The sequence below is a fragment of the Molothrus aeneus genome, chromosome 7 (genome assembly GCF_037042795.1).
Source record: "Molothrus aeneus isolate 106 chromosome 7, BPBGC_Maene_1.0, whole genome shotgun sequence".
Classification (NCBI taxonomy): Eukaryota; Metazoa; Chordata; class Aves; order Passeriformes; family Icteridae; genus Molothrus; species Molothrus aeneus.
This window is the reverse complement of record NC_089652.1, coordinates 20586277-20605446: the sequence shown is the minus strand read 5'-3', so window position 1 is coordinate 20605446 and position 19170 is coordinate 20586277. Positions and strand designations below refer to the sequence as shown.

The window sequence follows — 19170 nt, the reverse complement described above, 5'->3', positions numbered from 1 at the left end:
TTATAGGCTTGCTATGTCACAACTGGCTTCTTTTGCAGTTCCCATGGCAACAAGGATTTTTGAGCTGCCAAGCAGGATACTGCTTTGAGGGAGTATAAATATTCTTTATTACAAAAGAAATTTTGATCATTGAAAGCTGATCAGGCACTCTGCTGTTCCCCCTCAGGTTCCTCCCAATCATCTGTGTTTTGCCCATATGTTTACACCTAAATGTGAATTCTTATTTGACAAGAATACCTATTCTAATTTTTAACGTGGTATAAGAAATGATGAAAAAATTGTCAAGCCTTACTGTGGTGATAGCATAGAAAAACATGTTGTCTTCCAGTTTTCAACAAGCAGGAGAGCACTCTATATACCCAAAAATTTGTATGTTTATATATTTGTGAACATCATATATGCTTATAAAACCACTGAGAGTTTAGTTGCTTAGAATTTGCTCTGTTTCTGCTAATGTTTACTTTGGCTTGAACTTGTTTCCAAGATGCATTCATAAAATATTTACTTCTTTAACAGACTTACACTGTATTTTTTAAATGAAGGATCTCAAAATACTGCACCCAATTCACAAACTAAAATTTATTAACAGTGGCAGTTATTTTGTGTGTTTTTCAGTGTCTGTCCCTCACCATCTCAGCTGAGCAAAAGTGGCATGGGATGTTTGGGGTGTATCCTGAACCAAATAACTATAGGATAAGCCTTGATAGAGTGACTCTGCTTTGGTCGTTTTTCAAAGTTAGATAGCTTTTCTGTGTTGTTGTTTTTCCTTCTGAGCACTTATTCCAAAATAAGAAGCCAGTTATTCAGATTTGTCAAGTTCCTGCCATAACCCCACAGTTTAGTATGAGTTATTTTGTTTTGTAACTAGTAAAAAGGAAATGGGAATTACAGAGTTGCTGAAACAATCAGCTCAGGTAAAGTAGATAATTTAATGTTGTAAAAGCCTCTGAATAGTACATCTAAGAAATTTATCCTCATAAGCTGTGGTAATTTAGAGATGTATTAAAAACAAATTTGGATAGTAAAGGCAGCTCCCAGTGACCTGCTGGTCTTCATGATTTGGGCTGGGAGACCTCTGTTTCCCCCTGCCACTGTCACCACACACAAATGTAGATTATTATGGAATCATGAAAAGGAAAAAACACCCCTGTGACCTCTACAACTGGAGCTACCCATTCAAAGACAATCAGTTCTGCTGGAGAAGGATCATACAGGAAAGAGCAACCTACTATTTAGTAATAACTTCATCCAAATATCCATTTGTTTAAGACTTTTCACTACTGCTATCACCTGTGTAGGTTATAGCTGTAACAAAATAACATGCATATCCATGAAGAAATTGAGCCTAGCACCCAGAGCCAAGCATGAATACCTTGGATACACATAATTTTTTTTCAAGTGAAGCTAGAGGTTCTGGAATTACTGATTTTATTTTTTTTTTCTTCCAACTAACTTCCATTAAAGTCAATAATATTGGAAAAATGCTTACAGGCTGCAGAGGTATACAATTCATAATGCTGTATGTGATTCTGGAACATTCTGTTTGGAAATTGAAGAAACTCAAGCTGTGAAAAGTGGAATTTGGAAATGGGTCTGAAAAGATTTACGGAGATGGATAGCATCTGGCAGTGTATTGCATTGCCCCTCCTCCCCTGCCTTCCAACACCACTTCAACTCACTTGTAAGAGCCCGAAGGCTTATTTTGGAATTTGTTTTCTGGCTTTGCTTGTAATACTAGGCAGTGCAGTTTTTCACTGAGTTATTTGTCCAGCGCTCCCTAAGAATTCAAGAGAACAGATAATTGCTACCTTGGGTTTTAGGCTGAAGAAATGCCAAAAGTTTGGGAAAAGGGATCCCTTAAATGCAATTAAAGAATAAGAGGAGTGGAGTAAGAATGTCAGGAACTCTCTTGTTTCTGGTGAGGATGTGAGGCTGGTGATTCTGCATGGAGCTCGTTAAATGGATTGAACAGCTAGCTTCTGCATCTCTGTTGAGACACATTAGGAGTGACAATGTGATGACATAATCACTGACCCCAGATTGTTCTCGGCTATAAATCCTCTGGTTGCAGTCTCCGCTGTTTCTCTGCATGTGCCGTTCACGTTTAAGGGCTTTTCAGATCATCTCCAGCACCATCTGCTGTATAATGGAAAGAAAACAATTGTGCTGTGTGTGGAGCCAGCTGACTCCCTGAGTGGATTTGGGGGGTTGCAAAATCCATCTCGTCTGGAGGAACTTGTCTGCTCGTTCTCACTGCCATACTGAGCACTAGTCACTAGGCTGCCATTATGCATGAAAAATAGAACAAAGTAGGCACTCATTTACAGGGACATACACGCTTTTGAGCTGGTCAGATGCTTTATGTGCCTTTTCATGCTCGGAGTACCGCACGTCCTGGTGTCCCCCCAGTCGGAATTGGGGACACATTGTGTTTGAAGCACCTTGTCAGGATGAGTGTGCTGGTAACACTTGTGGTGCAGGGCCGGGGGCAGATGAGCACAGGATTCCTTAGCTGCAAGCATTCACTAGGTGTCAGTGCCTGATTGCAGCCAACTGATGCTCCTGCCGAGTTCTTTGATCGTGGTACCTCCCTTATGAAGAGGGATTTTAAAGAAAAATCACACTTTTGTTTGCAGAATGCAGTGTGGGTTACATTAAGGAATAACTAATGAACAAAAATAATTACTTTAGTCTTTTTTTTAAGGAACAGTCTGATAAAAATGCTGATATTAAAATAAAATTACTACCATGTTTTGTGCTTAATGAAGATAATTCAAAGACTTAGAATAGTTCCTGAACTGATCACTATCAGGCTTTCTTGCCAGCATCTGGTGTATTACTGATGAAACACTCTGCTTATACTGTTGCTGATCCTGGGTGTGAGTAAAATTCCTATTAAGATGTGGAAAAATTGTAGTTTTTATAGTCATATATTATCTGTAAAATGAACACATTCAATTATTATCAAAACTATTAAAGATCAAGTCTGTAAATGTCAATCAGAGAAGAGGAAAGCCCCATAAATATAGCTAAAATTGCCTGGTTTTCTGTTCTCTTACCATATTGTATCCCTAGAGTGAAATATAGTGTTTATTAGAATATCTTGAATTGCTTGCGTCTCACTATTAGATTTTTTAAAAAAGATTGACTAAAAAAATTGATTTAAAATCCACTTTAAAAACAGATTTAAATTCATATTTAATTTAGTTTTAGTAATAAATTATTAGGGAACTCATCTTTTCAATCTCTGTAGAGTGATCAGCGTTCATCTAAAAGTTTAAATTGTTCCAAAGTGGATATTTTTTGTGTTGCCTGTGAAAGTGCTTGGTGAGAACTGTACATTAGTAGGTCAAAATAGCAAAAAGAGTCATTCATGTGATATATGAAAATATTTGAAATTGCTTTCCTGTATCTTCTTTATATGGAACTTTTCCTATTATATTTTAATCCATAACATTGAGTGGATGATACCCTTTACCCTTTTATACTTAATCTATTTACAAGTGAGGCCTTTTGTAGAACTGTTCCAGGTTACCCTCGGGGAAGTGCCAATGGTCATGCTAATAGATAAGAGAAGTTGGCTTGGTTACAAAGACAAGTTTTTGACCTGTGCTGTACACTGTCTTTCTACATATTCAATAGGTAGCAGAGATACTGAAGGGATTGTCTGATGGCCAACCTTCAGTATTTTCCCTATTTGATGTAGCTGTAAAAGGGTACTTTATTTGATGCCATCTTTGTTTCATCATGCCGCCTACCTGTGAGACAAGAACCATCTGATCATCAAGGGCTGATTTCTTCTGCCCCAGAGTCACTCCATTTATGTTGAAGCACTGTATCTCTCATCATGGACACAGCTACCTGACTGGACAGATTTTTCAGATAATTTTTGATTGAGTTTGTAAAAGATCTGTAAGGGATACAGTAGAAAGACTGTGGAGACCATTGTCTGCACCTCTCCCTTAGAGACACACTGAATATAAACACTTGTTCTAAATAAAGGAGAGCTTAAATGACTTCTCATTGCATATGACTCTCTGATTTTGTGTCTGAACACTGAAGGAAGCCTGTTCTCCAGCTTCTATCACTCATTAACTTCACCAAAAATTATGTATTCACAATGATGCAAAATAAAGCAGACTCTGTCTCTGCTTTGAAAATCCTTCCTAGCCTAAGGCTTAACAGTTTGTGTAAGAAGTGAGGCTTTTTGGTTTTGATGACAACTTTGGGATTCTTCCAGAAGCTGATCTGTCTGAAAAGAGCTCTCTCTGCCCAGTGACAATGTTTTTTGTCTTTCCTTGTTTGACATGTCTTGAGAAAACTGTTTAAATTAGCTCCTGGTTGTTGCTTTTGACTACCCTGTTTTTCAGTGCCAACCCTGACCTTCTGTTGGTATGGCTCCTTCAAAGTTTGTGATTCTGCTAAGCGCTTTCTTGCAGGCTGCTGCTGCACTGAAGGTGATTAAAAAGGCATTTGCAAGTCAGGAAATCCATTTGATGTCTCTCTGAAGCTACAACCTTTAAAGTAATGCTTACTGTATTTTTAACATAGCCAGTAGAACTTGTGTCATCCTGTATTCAGTCATCGTGCATTTCACTGGGGCTCCCACCTTGCTGAAATGGGCATCCTAGCACTGTAGGATATCTGAATTCATAAGCTTTAGAGTACAGTCAGCTCTGTGCAGTGGAAATCCAAAGCACTGATCTCTTTTCTGTGGGTGAACTCTTAATGTGATTGGATTTTCTCTTCTACCAGTGATAGCCATGTACTTGTTTATTGTAGTTGAGAGCAGTTCCTAAGAAAATGAAAGACTTGGATACTATTTTTTCTTGGCTGAAAGTGTTGAAATTGACACCTATTCATAGATATATCAGAGACATAATGTAATGAACAAGCTATAAAATAATGTTGGGAGGATAGTGCTAAGCAAGGGCTGCCATTTCTCTTGGCTGATATTGGATGAAATGGGGCATAACACTCTAATGCTGGGCCACTCACTTGTGTGTAAGGATCATTTGGCTTTCTTGTTCACAAGATGGATTTGGAAATAGGAGCTAGACTCTTGTTCCCTGCCAAGTGAGTCTTCTCTTCTAGAATGCTTTTGCAGATCTGTATATGAAGACACAGGTTGATTTTTGCAGAACACTGCTTTCTTTGGTGCAGCTGAAGTTCCTGTTACTTGGGGAGTGAGGGCATTTTAATTTATCAGAAAAATTATGTACGTTTTGAATTCCACCTTAGCTGTGATGGAGGAAAAAGTTAAATAATGACCTTTCATTTTACAAGGAGACAAATTAGGCACACTCTGAATTTCTGAAAAAGCATCTGATCTTTCATATAATTTTCCTCTCCTTTTTTTAACAGCTCTGCCATTTACAAGCTTTAAATTTGCTTACTATTAATTCAATAGCTTAACTTAATGCCCTACTCATCATCTTTTGTGATTAAAGATCTTTAATCTTTATGTGATGCATAACTTCTTATGTTTGTTTCCTGTACAATGGTGATTTTTCTTTATGTTATTACAAACAAACAGGCATGAGAATGGCCCCAAGGAAGTGGTGGTATTGAAAGGCTGGTAGTACTGGTTAGTCACATGTCCTTATGAACTGGACATGATTTCCTTGGATGCTCTTTCCTTGTCTGTTTTGGTGAGCTGTGCATCAGCAGCACTGGGGAAAAACACTGAATACTATCAATAGCAACAGTGCATGGCCTTTCCTAAAAGTATACATGAGGTAAAGGAGGAGCTCCTTCAGTGACTTCTGGAATTAAATTTTGTGTAAGTGTATTTAAAAATGTAGTACTTTTGTTGGTAGAAATGTAAAACACTGTTAATTTTTTACACCAGAAATGGTTACGAAAAAAACCCTGGTTTGTCTGTATGATGTACTTGAGGACCTGATTCACCATTTGATACCTCTTTTGATGACTGGTTGGCACATGGATACATGTAGCAGCATATGGCACAAAATCCAATATCTAATACAGGAGAAGGGTGACTTTTAGATATCAGTGTAGCCTTCTGACCTCCCTGGTCATCTGTGTGAACTGACTGTGGGCAGTCCCACAATAAAAGCCCCAATAAAAGTAAAAGGCTAAGGACTACTTTTAGTGACCGGTATGAATGAATATGAATATGAGCAATAGGTGAGGCTGAAGATAGGGTAACTGTAGACTCATGAATGAAGCTGGGCAGGGGAGAGAGAGCTGAAACTTGCTAGGAAAAACCAAATTAGGAGGATTAGGACATTGTGCATGTGATTGAAACCAGAATGATAATATTCAGGGCAAAATTTATCTAAATCTAGTTGATTTTTGATTTTACTCTTAAAAAAATGAGAAATGCCCACAGTTGGGGTAAGCATCAAATGTTTGGAGGAAATGTATTTAGATATTATCCCTGTTCTTAATGTTTTTCCAACTCTCCTGTTTGAATTAGATGTTTCTAAACTAATTGTGGTATAGCTGCTTAAGCTCATAATATTTGGCTTCATGCATTTATCTTTCTGTATGTTTTATTAACCTTAAAGGCTTCATCAAGTCAGTGCATTAGTAGAGGAGGAGGAATATAAATAAAAGAAGAAACTCTTGCCTGCAAATAAGCAGTTAAAGAACCCTTATAAATCTTTCAGGTACTCAGCTGTGTTGACTAAGTAAAATCTCATAAGGTGCCTGTGTCATAGCAGTGAAAAGTGGTGTTCCTCCCTGACCTAGCTGTCAGTCTGTCCGTGTTCCTTTCAAAAGTTAGTACCTCCTCTTTGCCCTTACTGTGCTGCGCCACCATCACTGGAGCAGATACGCCTAAAAGCCAAGGATTTTTATTTACCACTAATAAAAACTGTATTAATAAAATTTTTCAGGTTTGTTTAATTTTGCCTTTCAGCCATGAAGCATAGATTGTGGTTCAAGAGAAGCTTGGTTTTGAAGTCTGATGTTTTAGGCTTTTGTATTGTTATTTAGTTATGAGAAGTCAAATCTGGGTTTTGAGAAGCGCTTACCTGACTTAGCTGGTTTGCAAATAAGCAAAATTGGAAATAATTTCCATGGTAGAAAGCTGCTTTATAAGATAGTCACAGATGAGTTAATGGAAATCTATGTATACTCTGGTGCAAAAGTTCCTCGCTTACCTCTTGTCTCTTTTTGTGTCATTTGTTATATGACTTTTGCTTTGACTGAAGGCAGATAACTATACTTTTGAGCTGATTGAAGGAGTATAGACTGAATGTTGGTAAGTGGGTGGGAGTCTGAGAAACTTGAAATTTATGTAACTTGCATTCTAAGAGGTTTAAATTAGTCTGCCTTGAATATGTTTTTCAGTTTTGCCTGAGATTTGTTCTCACCTGGCACTATTTTCATGGAGGTTTCTGTGCTGTAGGTTTTCTTAGTTTTTTTTTTTTTTTTTTTGGTTGGTTGGTTTTGTTTTTAATTTTACTTGATTTCACACAAGCTCGCTACATATATTTTAAGAAGAAAAGAACATTTGTTTTGGTTTTCCTTGGTATTGTTTATCAAGGAGTAAAGAAAATCTTATTTCTAATGGGTGCCGCAGTACTGTTTGTGTTAAAGCTGTGGCAGGTGTCTTTGGCCTTTAGCAGTGCAATAGGCAGTGTAGTCCTTCCCCACTCACCCCATTGATGAAACTTCCCAGTGTGCCCATTCCCGAGGCTCTGGCAGCTGCACTCCCAAGGCCACCCTTGCACAGCTGGGACCAGAGCCCTCCATGGCAGGCGGCCCCAGTGACCCGGCAGGATCTGCTGGACGTCCAGCACAGCTCCTCAGAGCCAGACCGAGTTTCCTCACCAGTTCCATCCCGGGCTGCCCACAGCAGAGCTTCACATACCCATGAAGCTGTTTATTCCTGGCACAGTAACACAGAAGCAGCTGGACCTGGTGCCTCTGAGCAGGGACCCCCAGCGATGGCTTTGTGCCTTCACCGTCCCAGTGTGGAAAAGTCTTGCTTCTCCTCCAGGAGTCTTCAGCTCTTGCCACCCTCCCCGTGTCCATCCCCCTTCCTGGTGTCACCCAGCTTCATCTCCTTTCTTATTAGTAAGTTCCTCCTGTGTCTCTCAGTGTCCATTCACCTGGCCAGCATCACCAATCTTTGTGCCTTTTGTTATCCCAAAGTTGGCAGTTCACAGCCTCTTGTCTCTCTCTGGCCTCCCACCCAGAGCTCAATCTGCATCCTCATCTGCATTCCCAGCATCTCAGTGTAGTTTTTACAGCTCCTTGATAGTTAATTCCTCCTACTGTAACAGGAGGAATATATTCAAGTGCCAGATCCACTGACCAGTATGATGTGTCTTATGAGAAAGGGCTTGGTTTGTTTCCGTTCTGAACTGAAACACGGTTCAACTCCCTTAGTCACAGTAGAGTCTTCTAGGTTCTGTTGAAGAGTAAAAATGTATGAATGCTGTCCTTAATGAACCCTGTTCTTTCCTGAAGCAGTTTTGATTTTCAAAATATATGGTGATGTATTTACACTGTGCATTGCCCGGAATTATCCTCCACCTTTTCCAACCTGACCTGTCTTCAGGCTTCATTGGCAGTCAATGGGCGTTGAAGCCAATATAGCTTGTTATATGGACTCCGCATTTTTACTTTGCTGTTTGACTGTGGAGTTGTTTTTTTTACCAAAGACTCATGGAAACTCTATCACACATATCCTGCTTGATAGCTTCCAACTACTTAAACCCCAGAATACTGGGACTCTGCAGGCATTTCTTAAGACTAGACTATGGCATTTTTCTACCATTTGTGAGAAAGAAACATCAATTTTCCATTTGTTTTCATACATAACTTCCTGTCAATGCCAGCAACTTCAAATTGGGGAAACCTTGCCCTGGGTTTCATAATCAAACGTCAGTGGGTTTGAAAAAAAACACAGTTTTTTTGACTGTGCAGGATTTTTCTAGGTAGCTGAGTAGACACCAGTAAGTCATATGTAGCTCATTCATCACTTTCTTTTTTTCCCTCTAATGATGTTTATTTTGCTTGGGGCCATGGTGGCACGTTTTGTAACAACACCAGATATCCTGAGTTGCCACATGGAATTGGCATTGGCTGTGAAATTCACACAGTCTTGCTGCTACCTTACAAGCCAGGTTCCTTCTGCTTCCAGTGTCATTGGACAGACGTGTAGAATGCTGAGAAACCAGGTGTTACAAGGTGTCTGCATGCAGGAGATCCAGTAGATCTAATGTGTGGACATGACATGCCTTCTGGGATCCTGCTAGCAGAACCGTGAATAAGGGTCTTATTTCTAGACATGTGTGAGAAATCTGTTTTAACATCCCATCATCTGTCAGAAGAGGATTTTGCTGTGCAAGACCTGACCTCTTACAACAGGTCAGGTGACAGCTCTTCTGCTCCTGAGCTGGATGGTAACCACTGCTTGTCTTAGTCAAATGCCTGAGGCTGCAGTCAGTAGCCTGGTGACCAGACTGGTGACTGTCTCAAAAGTCTGCCTGGAGCATTCTCTAAACATCAAGCTCCACCCATGTCTTCATGAAGGATGTTAGAGCTGCTCTCACCCTTGACAGGAGAGATCTACAGTAATTGGTTTTAGTGAAGGACTGTGTGATAGGATATCATAAAGTTATATAACCAGAGTATAGCTGCTGGGATCCAGGGGCTGTGAGTGCCTGTGTGGTGTATGAAGTGGAGATCAAGAAACATTAGTTACCAGTAATCAGAGTTCTTTGAGATTTGTACATCCAAAGACCATTTTGCCTTCAGCCATTGCTTACCTTCTCTCCTACTTGGAAAGATTTGCATTTCAGGAGAAACTAGGATGGTGAAGGAGGTGCTATCCAGTACCACAGCCTGAAGGTTTATTTAGGAGGGAGGTTATCCTGTTGAACTATTTCATACAGAGATTTCCAAAAGAACTTCATTCTTTGTAGAGTCAGAGAAAACAGAAGTAAATATTTTGGTAGCAATACGCATAATCAGGGGAAAATAAAGCAAAGGAAGTTGTTGCAGGAATCTGCTTTCTGGTGGAGCTTTCCTTTTTTCCAATGTAATAGCTGAGGAGAAAAAAGATAAATGTGTGTTTTATGGAGTATCAAGTATAGGTAAGTGTAAAAAAAAAGGAGAAATAGCCAAACAAATACAAGTACAAAAAGTAATTCCTTGAGTCACAGCAGGGACTGGGTACAAACCTGGATTGTTTCCATTTCTCCGTCTCTGTGTATATGTGCTTAATTAATCCACTAATGGCCCTTTGGAGCTGGAAAGCATTGCTGAGATTTAGCAGGTGCTGGCTCTGGAAAGGGCCAGTCGGGTCCAGGTGCTCTGCCGGGGAGCAGCCAGTGCAGCAGGTGCCTTGGACAGAGCAGGTGAGAGGGAAGCCGGGGCAGCTCAGCCGTGCGGGGCAGCTCCGGCCGGGGCTCCCTGCCAGGCTGGCCCGGGCTGGAGGAGCTGGTCCGGGTGGGGAGGCGGCTCTGGGATCCCTCGGGTCCGGCTCAGCCCTCCGGGACAGGCTCAGCCCTCCGGGTCCGGCTCGGGAGGTGCCTGGCCGGGTCCCAGCAGGGCGGTGGGAGCACAGCTCCAGCCGGGGCCAGGGGCAAGAGGCTCAACTTGAAGGAAGGGTCCTGGCAAAGGGTGGGCAGTGGCTGCTGCTGCCTTGCTCTGTCAGGGCCACCAGCTGGGCTGTCTGTAGGTTGGGCTTTTGCCCAGGCAGCCAAACGCCCCCACCTGCACAGGAGACTGTCCTCAGCACTCTGCAGAAGTTAATTTAATATATTTAAAATGCATTTATTATGTAAATGACTTTATTCAATTCTTGATATGCAAATTGGGGCAAGTTTCACGAGGACTGTCTGATGTTACACAGAAATCCCAGGAAACTGGCAAGGTCAGGTTCTGGAAATTGCACAGACCCCACTGCTGGGGAGGCTTGTGTGTGCAGCCCTTGTGGAGTGTGGGGGAAGCAGCAGCCTACTTAATGCTAATCAGTTTTTGTAGCAATGCTATTTGTGTTTTACTTTAGAAACACTGTCTGTATTAAGAGTTGCTTCATTCTGTGCCTGTTGTAGAGCTGTTGGGGTTTTGTTGGTCATACTCTCCTATTTTCATAGTAGATTTTGCAAGGCATTATGATTGACTTGTTTATACTGCCCATTTTTCTGACTAGCTATTCTGATGGTGTTTAGGGGATGGCACAGTGCTGCACCTTGCATCTAAATTTAAAAAAATGTTTATTAAGTCTAGTTGTGGCACTAGAGTTCTGTATGTCTGTTAATTTCTCTCAGCACTCAGGCTGGTTGAAAGGTGAAGTGTTGGTGCTCAATTCCAAATTTCTTTCTGCAGACCAAAAAGAAAATAAATTTGAAGTCTTCCAGCCAGTTGCTTATCAGAGCTGAATATCTGTTTAGGTGCTCCTCAGTATCCCCTATTCAGTATTGCTTATCAGGGCCAAATGTCTGTTTAGGTGTCCCTCAGTATTCCCTTTTTTCCCCACTAAAGAAAATGGTATTGATTTTTTGGATTTGAAACTTAATAGTTTTTTTAAGGCTTGCAGGAAGGGATTTCCATTTTTCTAGGCATCTAAGAAGAGGTTTTATGTTAAACTGAGATAATTTGGTTAAAAAGACACCTACTTTACTTGTAAAGACAGAATCTGAATGTTATGCACAGGATCTGCTGGCAGTTTGTTGTGATAAGACTGACAGCTAATTTTTTCAGAAGCTAAATCAGCTATTACTTTGTAGTGAAAGTATGCTAATTGGTATAGTCTTGCTGTCATTAAAGATCAATACTTCATTGAAGAGAACAGATGCTTGTATTTAAAGGAATTCACAGTTAATTTTATTGGAAAACTATAGCTGAAGATTAAAATTTGTAAACACAAAGGTATTTGTCAGCTTCTGCTGCTTAATGTTTTTCTTTAAAGGGGAAATCCTGGAGTACAAATGCTTTGATATGGTAGTAAATGATATCTTAGCTAAGAAGATTCATGTTTGATTTTGATTTTAAATGTAATTAAACTGTCATAAACTAAATGTGATGCTGTTGTCTTCAACTGAGCTGATACCTACCTGATTTATATAGAGAGGTAGAAAATAAAAATTCTCTGATCTTGGAAAAAAAAAATTTCGAACTTGATTTAAGAGGCTGCAAAGAGACTGGACTATATTTCAGGCACAATAATTGAAAATTGTTCACCTGGTCATTCTCTGCATTTGAATTCTTATGTAGATAGAAAGTTTTGTGTAAAGTTCATGCAGCACACTGAACATTGGCTACTCTGTTATAAATACAGTAAAATAAATGCACACGTACCAGTTATACAGGTAGAGTTTTACGCAGCTAATATTCAAGATAAAGGTATCTACTAATTATTCTTTTTGAGGTATTTTATAAATACTGCCTCAAACAGAAAGAAAACATATTTTGTAGGAAATTCCTGGTGTCTATCTCTGAATTATTCTGATTTGCATTGAGATTTCACATCCTTGTTTGTATAAAAGCACCACTGTTATTTTGATAATCACAAGCTTTCCTAAATACACAGCACTCTTCACTGAAGATCTGGATAGCTGAGTCAGTCTCAAAGAATGTATACAGGCAGTAACTGTGTTCCTACAGCTGTTTGCTTGTTTTTTCCTTACAAAAAGGAGCTGAAAGGGAGAATTCCTATTCAGTAGTGGAGCTGAAGGCTTATTAATAGACTTTTTTTTTCCTTGTCTTTAAATTTTGTCATCACCTTTTAGTACTGAGTGTCCTCGCTGGCTATGAAGTAGCTTATTAAAGCTGGTTTTTAGATGTGCTTTTTTGTTGTTTTCTTCTTGCTGTTTTCCCATTTTGCTAGCATGCAGATGGGGGTGGGGAGTGGGAAATAAGGGAGAGAGCATGTTCCAGAGGATGCCAGGATGACTTCAGTTATTGGATGGCTGCTGTCTGATGGATAGAAAAAGGGGGAGTAAACCTTTCATTCTGCACTGACAGAGCTGAAACACAGAAACCGGATTTACAGGTAAGGGTGAAAAAAATTCCTGTTATGAATAGCTTTTCTTGATCCTTGCCTCAACATTTCTTGGCTATAAAATGCATGTGCAAGCATCTTGCTTGTTCCTCACAAATGACTCTGAAGCAGCTTTTCCCGTTATTATTTCTGCTGCCTTGGAGGTTTCAACGGATGTGAGATCCATAAACAGTGAAATCATAGGCATGCCTGATGCTGGTAGCTTTCTCATGTGACAGGACACGCAGTGCATCTCATTGATGCTGAAGTTGCTCAGTAAGCTGTAGGAAGAGAGGTCATTTTGTGTGATGGAAATACTCACTGTTGAAAATACAGTGTATGCTACCAACAGGAAGAGAGGTGCTGCAAGATGTAAAAATGCTTTCTTTGAGTTTGCATAGGAAAATGAACTGCTTCTGAAAGTGTCTTATTTAGTGGTGAACAAACAGTAAGAATGGCTCCTCAGTACTACTGAAAGGGATTTTGTCGATTTTTTGCATTATTTTTAGGTTTGGAATGAATGTGGTTGATAACTCAGGTATAAAATTATCTTTGTTATAAAGGAAAAAAAAAAGATTCATATTATTATGTGTATGAGACAGATAAATCTTGTAGTACCTACAGCATTTACATCTGAGTTTTAATAAATTGTTGAAATAGCTTGCTTCTGCAGAGTTTGTGTTAGCAGCAGCTGTTAGTTCATGAAGTCTGGAGATGGCAAGCAGCAAATAAATTGCTTGGTACAGAAAGGAGATTGATTTATCAAGTCACATTATATGAGAATATAGGACTAAAGGCAGAACTCCTGGCCCCACTGAAACAATAGGATATTTTGATATTTGCCTTACTGGGGCAAGGATTTCAATGAGTCAGCTCTCTACTGACTTTCCTCTACATTTTACATGTAGGAAATAATTGTTATACAGGACATACACCCTGTTTTGCTGGTTTGAAGCAAAAATGTTAATTGGTGTAAATAAATTGTGATTATAACTGATTTGAGTGTATATTTATAGAATATATTTATAAAGCTAAAATGGTGGAATTTAGTTTTAATAGATTTCAGAGATTTTCAGTAAATGCATGAATCCATTTTTGTTTTATTCAATGAGAGAATTCCCTTAAAGCAGACCTACAATTACTAAAAATTTGTGCCATAAAGAAAAACTGAAACTAGCCAGTAAGACTCTTATCAGTGCTAAAAAGGACTGGAAGAAGCTTTGTCCACTGTCTACTTACTTATGTACCTCACCATCACGAGTGGTGTCCTTTCCTCCTAGCTGTTTCTTCAGAAAATGGAGCCTGGTATGTTTGCTAAAAAAATCAGTAATTTGCAGCAAATGTCAGTGATTAAAAAAATTATTCTGAAAGACTGGTGAGCTGTATCTTTTTTTTGTTTAGGTTTTTTTGTTATATTGGAATGTAAAACTGGTAAATAACACTGACTGAAAAATAGTGGAGTTGTACCCTAACATTTGTTATTTGTAGATAATGGATATGTATCTCAAAGCATAAGCTCAACTGTTAAATTACAGTCTCAAATCCATGTATTCAAATCACTTTCCCTCCATCAAATGAGAAATCTGACTCAGAAGTGTTCCAGTAACAGAGTAGTTGATGAAAACAGAGATGTAGTTCCACATGTGTTTAAATTATTCTGTCTCCTTGGAAACGCTGCTGCTGCAGATGGATTTGGCTTTTGGTGGCTAAAAATATCTGCCGCTTAATAATGACAGCATGAAAAATACTGAATAAAACTACTGTGCTGTCACCAGTTTTAAAGTTCTCTAATGATTCAGGTATTCTGTGTGAACTACAGATTCACATTTTCTGTCCAGCATTCACTGTCAGCTGCTGCCAGCATTCACCAGCTCAGTGGAAATGAGATAAGCCCATTAGCCTTGGTTGGAGACCCTGCTGAGAAGGGAGCATGTGAGTGGGAGGCAGACTAGATGAAGAGTTGGAAAGCAGGTAGAAAGTTGGTTAAAAAATTCACGGTGGTGATGCAGGTGAGGTGTTGTGTAATATTTGAACATACAGGCTTATTCCCAGGGAAGTCCATGATAGAAGTATTCTTAAGCACTGACTTTGTAAGTTAACAACCTGCAAATGAAAGATTTTTTTTCTTTTATTTATTATATTAGTGAATACTTCCTATGTCGCCTGTATGTGCAGGTGACTGAAATACCATGTAAACCATTTAAAGTAAGATATTAAATTACCTTAAGCAAAAGCCAAAGCCTATATCACTACAAAACTTGTTACAAGAAAGAAATAGCCTTCAATTACTTAGCATTGCTAAGCAATTTCATCTTTTAAAGAATTAATTATTTTCAGTCAAGAATGTGTAACATGGAGCAGCTGGACTCAGTGATCCTTGTGGGTCCCTTCCAACCTGGGATATTCTATCATACTACATTATTTAATCCAGTTCTTCATTATTCATTCCTTCCGCATATCATAACTTGTTTTGTTGTTAGCTGGTATTCAGTATAAATGAAAAATACCAGTTTTTTCTGTTTTTGCTTCTTTCCCATTGGGTGACTTCCTGCTTGAGCCTAGAAAACAGAACAAATGAGAAACATTTTCATAATGGGCTAAATATACCCCTCGTATTCTTTTATTTTGTTGGTATATAGATGATTTCTGGTAGCATATGTTAGTACGCTGATTCATTTTTCATCATTGAAAAGGTCATTTTTCCTATTATGAAGTATCTTAAAGATAGCATTAAAATATTACAATGTATTGTGACACATACAAATAATTAATCCTCCTCAAGTTAATACTAAATTTCATTTTTAACTGACACCACAAGTACCAAAAGTCAGTTAAACTGAAAGTTGAATACCTGCTTTTGATTGCTTGAAATCACAGAATCAGTTAGGTTGGAAAAGATCTCTGAGATCATTGAATCCAACCTATGACCAAACACCACCATGTTAACTAGACCATGGCACTAAGTGTCAAGTCCAGTCTTTCCTTAAACACCTGCCTGGGCAGTCCTCTCCAATATCTAATCACCTTTTCTGTGAAGAAATTCTTCCTTATGTCCAGCTTACACCTCCCATGGCGCAGGTTAAGACTGTGACCTCTTGTTCTGTTGCTGCTTGCCTGAGGAAGAGACTGCCCCTCACCTGGCTATACCCTCCTTCCAGCGTGTTGCAGGCTGGACGGTCCCTCTGAGCCTCCTCCAGGCTAAACTCCCCCAGCTCCCTCAGCCACTGTCTACCAGCACCCCAAGCCCTTTCCCACGGGGCCACTTTCCAGCCACTCTGCCCCCAGCCTGTAGCACTGCATGGGGCTGCTGTGGCCAGTTTGTTTGTAGGACCCAGCAGTTGGTCATGTTGAACCTCGTGCTCTTGGTCTGGCCCATGCATCCAGCCAGTCCGTGTCCCTCCACAGGATCTTCCTGTCCTCCAACAGATCGACACCCTGACCTAACTTTGGAAATTTGCTAGTGGTAGACTCAATCCCCTCATCAAGATCATCAGTGAAGATATTACACAGGGCTGGGCCCAGCACTCATCCCTGAGGCACATCACTCATGGCCGAACAGCAGCTGGATGCAGCACCATTGGCCATCACTCCCTGGGCCTATCCATCCAGACAGTTCTTTACCCAGCAAAATGAATGAGAGGAAAAGATACAGCATCTTTCATTCTATATGAGATGTCAACATGTTAAGAAAGCAGATAATTAGATGGATTATTGAAACTTTTCTATGAGTCTTCTTGAGAATAATTTGTTTTCAACTGAGGCAGACAAACCTGAGTTGCTTTAATTTTAAACCTTCTTTTCCTGTGTATGTAATTTAAATTCTGTGGAGATAATAAGTAATCTAAACCTTATTTGGGGAAGTAAACGTGTGATACATTGCTAGAAGTACATCTTTGCATTTTATAGTGGCAGCCAAGTCGTGCCAACTTGAATCCTTTGGGTTTTGGATATAGAAGTGGAAGTTCTCATCTGGTAAAAATAGTAATGAGAAAGTTTGTTGCATATTGCCTATGTCTAGGTTGTGGAAGATAGTGATGATAACATGGAGGAAGTACTGTGGCTTTTTTTTTTTTTTTTTTTTTGTTTGGTTTGGCTTTTTTTATAGCAAGTTGCAAACAGATGAGCTGAGGATTCTGCCAGGCTAGATTTTTCCAGCAATTTTCAGCATTGCTTGTTCATGTGGGAACAGAATTCTGTGCTGTACAGTTAATACCAGACCACAAGGAGAAGGCAATCTTACCACGTTTCCCACTGGGCAGAAAACCTCCAAAATACCCACTTGTCTTGTCTCTAAATCTACTAAAGTTAGTAATTTTTTTAATCTTGTCATGTAGAAGTTATACTATTGTCAAAAATTGTGGCCAGAACAAGGTGTGAAATATTTGGTCATTTTTAACCTAAAATTTGCATCTACACTTTCCTATCACCTCTGTGCACACATACCTCAGTACTTAAACAGTTAAACTGGAATTGTCTGTTCCTCTATTTTAAGAAGAAAAAAAAAGAAAGAGGAAAACCTAGTTCAGAGCAAGTTCAGAGCAAGTTTTGCAAATATGTTGCAGTATGGTTTTGTGTTACAAGTTCATGCTGCTGCTCTTGGAGTTCAGATGCTCTGAATTTGGACATGTTGAGTGTTTTTGTGAGTTTGTTTTGCTTTGGTTGGTTGGATTTTTGAAAAGCTATTAAACATTACATATTTCAGAGTAGAGAATGGCTACCTCCTGTGTCAAGATGCAGAGAACGTGGGGCAGAAGAGGAGAGCTGTTGAATTCATGCTCCCTCTGTAGTGGCTTTGATGGCAGTGGTGAAGGAGCAACCCGGCTGGGTGCTAATGCAGTATGTAACAGGAAGCTGAGTGACGTATGCTGGGGCTGGACAGGTGGGAAGGCCCCTTTGGCATGTAGCAGTCATGGCCATGCTGTACTTTGGCAGGAGATACGATTCCCTGCCATGTTGTGCAGTTCCTCTGCAGGCGGGGTGCAAGATTGATGTTCCTGAAAGAACAGCATGGAAAATCAGCACTGAAATATTATGAAAAGGTGGTGCAGTGAGCCAATGAGTATTACTACATGGGCTAAACTGGGCAAAATTCACATTAAAAGCCACTTATTTCCAGCACTCAGGAAGCTATAGCATTCCAATCTTCATTATGGAGCTGAACCCTACTGCCATTCTTGCAGCGGGAAGCAGCGTGGTGCGAAGCTGCTGTGCCAAGTACACTGCTGCCAGTCTCAGAACCTCATTCCAGTTGCTGGGAAGGTGCTAAGCAAGCCAAATGTTGTATGTTCTTTTATAAAGAGATGCAGTAAAGATGTGTTGGCCAGAGCTTTGCTGTAAGCAGTCCGGCAGTACAGTCAATGCCAATAGTAGTAAGCCTTTTCTGGGAGCATCCATACAAACTTGAAAATTTCTTCTGGGATGCAGGTATAATTTCTTTTTTCTTTAAATCTTCTGCAGAGATTTTAGGTGAAGGGCTTTTAATTGATGAAATCTCATCATGAAACCTCAAAACCTAGAAGAGAAGTGCCCAATACCAGGTCTTCAGTAGTGTTACCTGAAGACTATGGAAAGGACTTTGACAATGCTGCTAATAGTGTCCTAGATGACTTATGTGGAGGTTAGGCATTATGAACCTGAGTTTGTGACCCAGCTTCAGGATGTCTTTCTTCTGAATCTCCTGTTTTCCTCTGGGAAGGAAAGCTTGCTGTAGCAAGCTTAGAAAATTGTTATAAATTAAATAGAAAAAAAAGCTGTCTCAAACAGCTTTTGTGGACAAATCTCATATTGACAGGAAGTCCCTCTTGCTGAATTCCTCTGGATCTCTTTGTACCAGCTTGCACCTTCGTTGCTGGAGGCCTTAATGCTAAGGTCCCAGCTTCCTGGTTGAATTAATACTCTTATTCATTTTACTTTGTTCTTTGGGGAGCATGCTGAGAGAAAATTTAAGAAAATTAGCACAGAATTTTCTTCTGTTGGCTGGGTTATACAAGCATTTCATTCAACTGTTGACATCAATTGATGTAGCTAAGAATTAGAAGGCCATTTCACTGTATGCAGGATTCTTGTGTTGAGTGATGAAGAGGGGGATATTTGCATGCTTGGTTCATGTAGGACCCATGTGAGATCTTTTGGAAGACTGAAGGAGCCAGATCTATCAGCATCTGTACTGCTTGTAGATGCAAGAGGTGAGCATATGTCAGCAT

The 19170-nt window shown here is 39.7% G+C and overlaps 1 protein-coding gene across 3 annotated transcripts in view; it reads left to right on the top strand.

The window, feature by feature from the left end:
* Positions 1 to 19170, top strand: part of CSRNP3 (cysteine and serine rich nuclear protein 3) — a 97859-nt gene that overhangs the window by 5147 nt on the left and 73542 nt on the right. Inside the window, exon 1 of one of the 3 annotated variants that reach the window (XM_066553933.1) lies at positions 12926 to 12979. The exons of the other annotated variants lie outside the window; for them this stretch is intronic. The gene's annotated coding sequence lies outside the window, so the exon portion shown is untranslated. Of the gene's footprint in view, positions 1 to 12925; positions 12980 to 19170 lie in introns of those variants that run through there. 3 annotated transcript variants of the gene reach the window in all.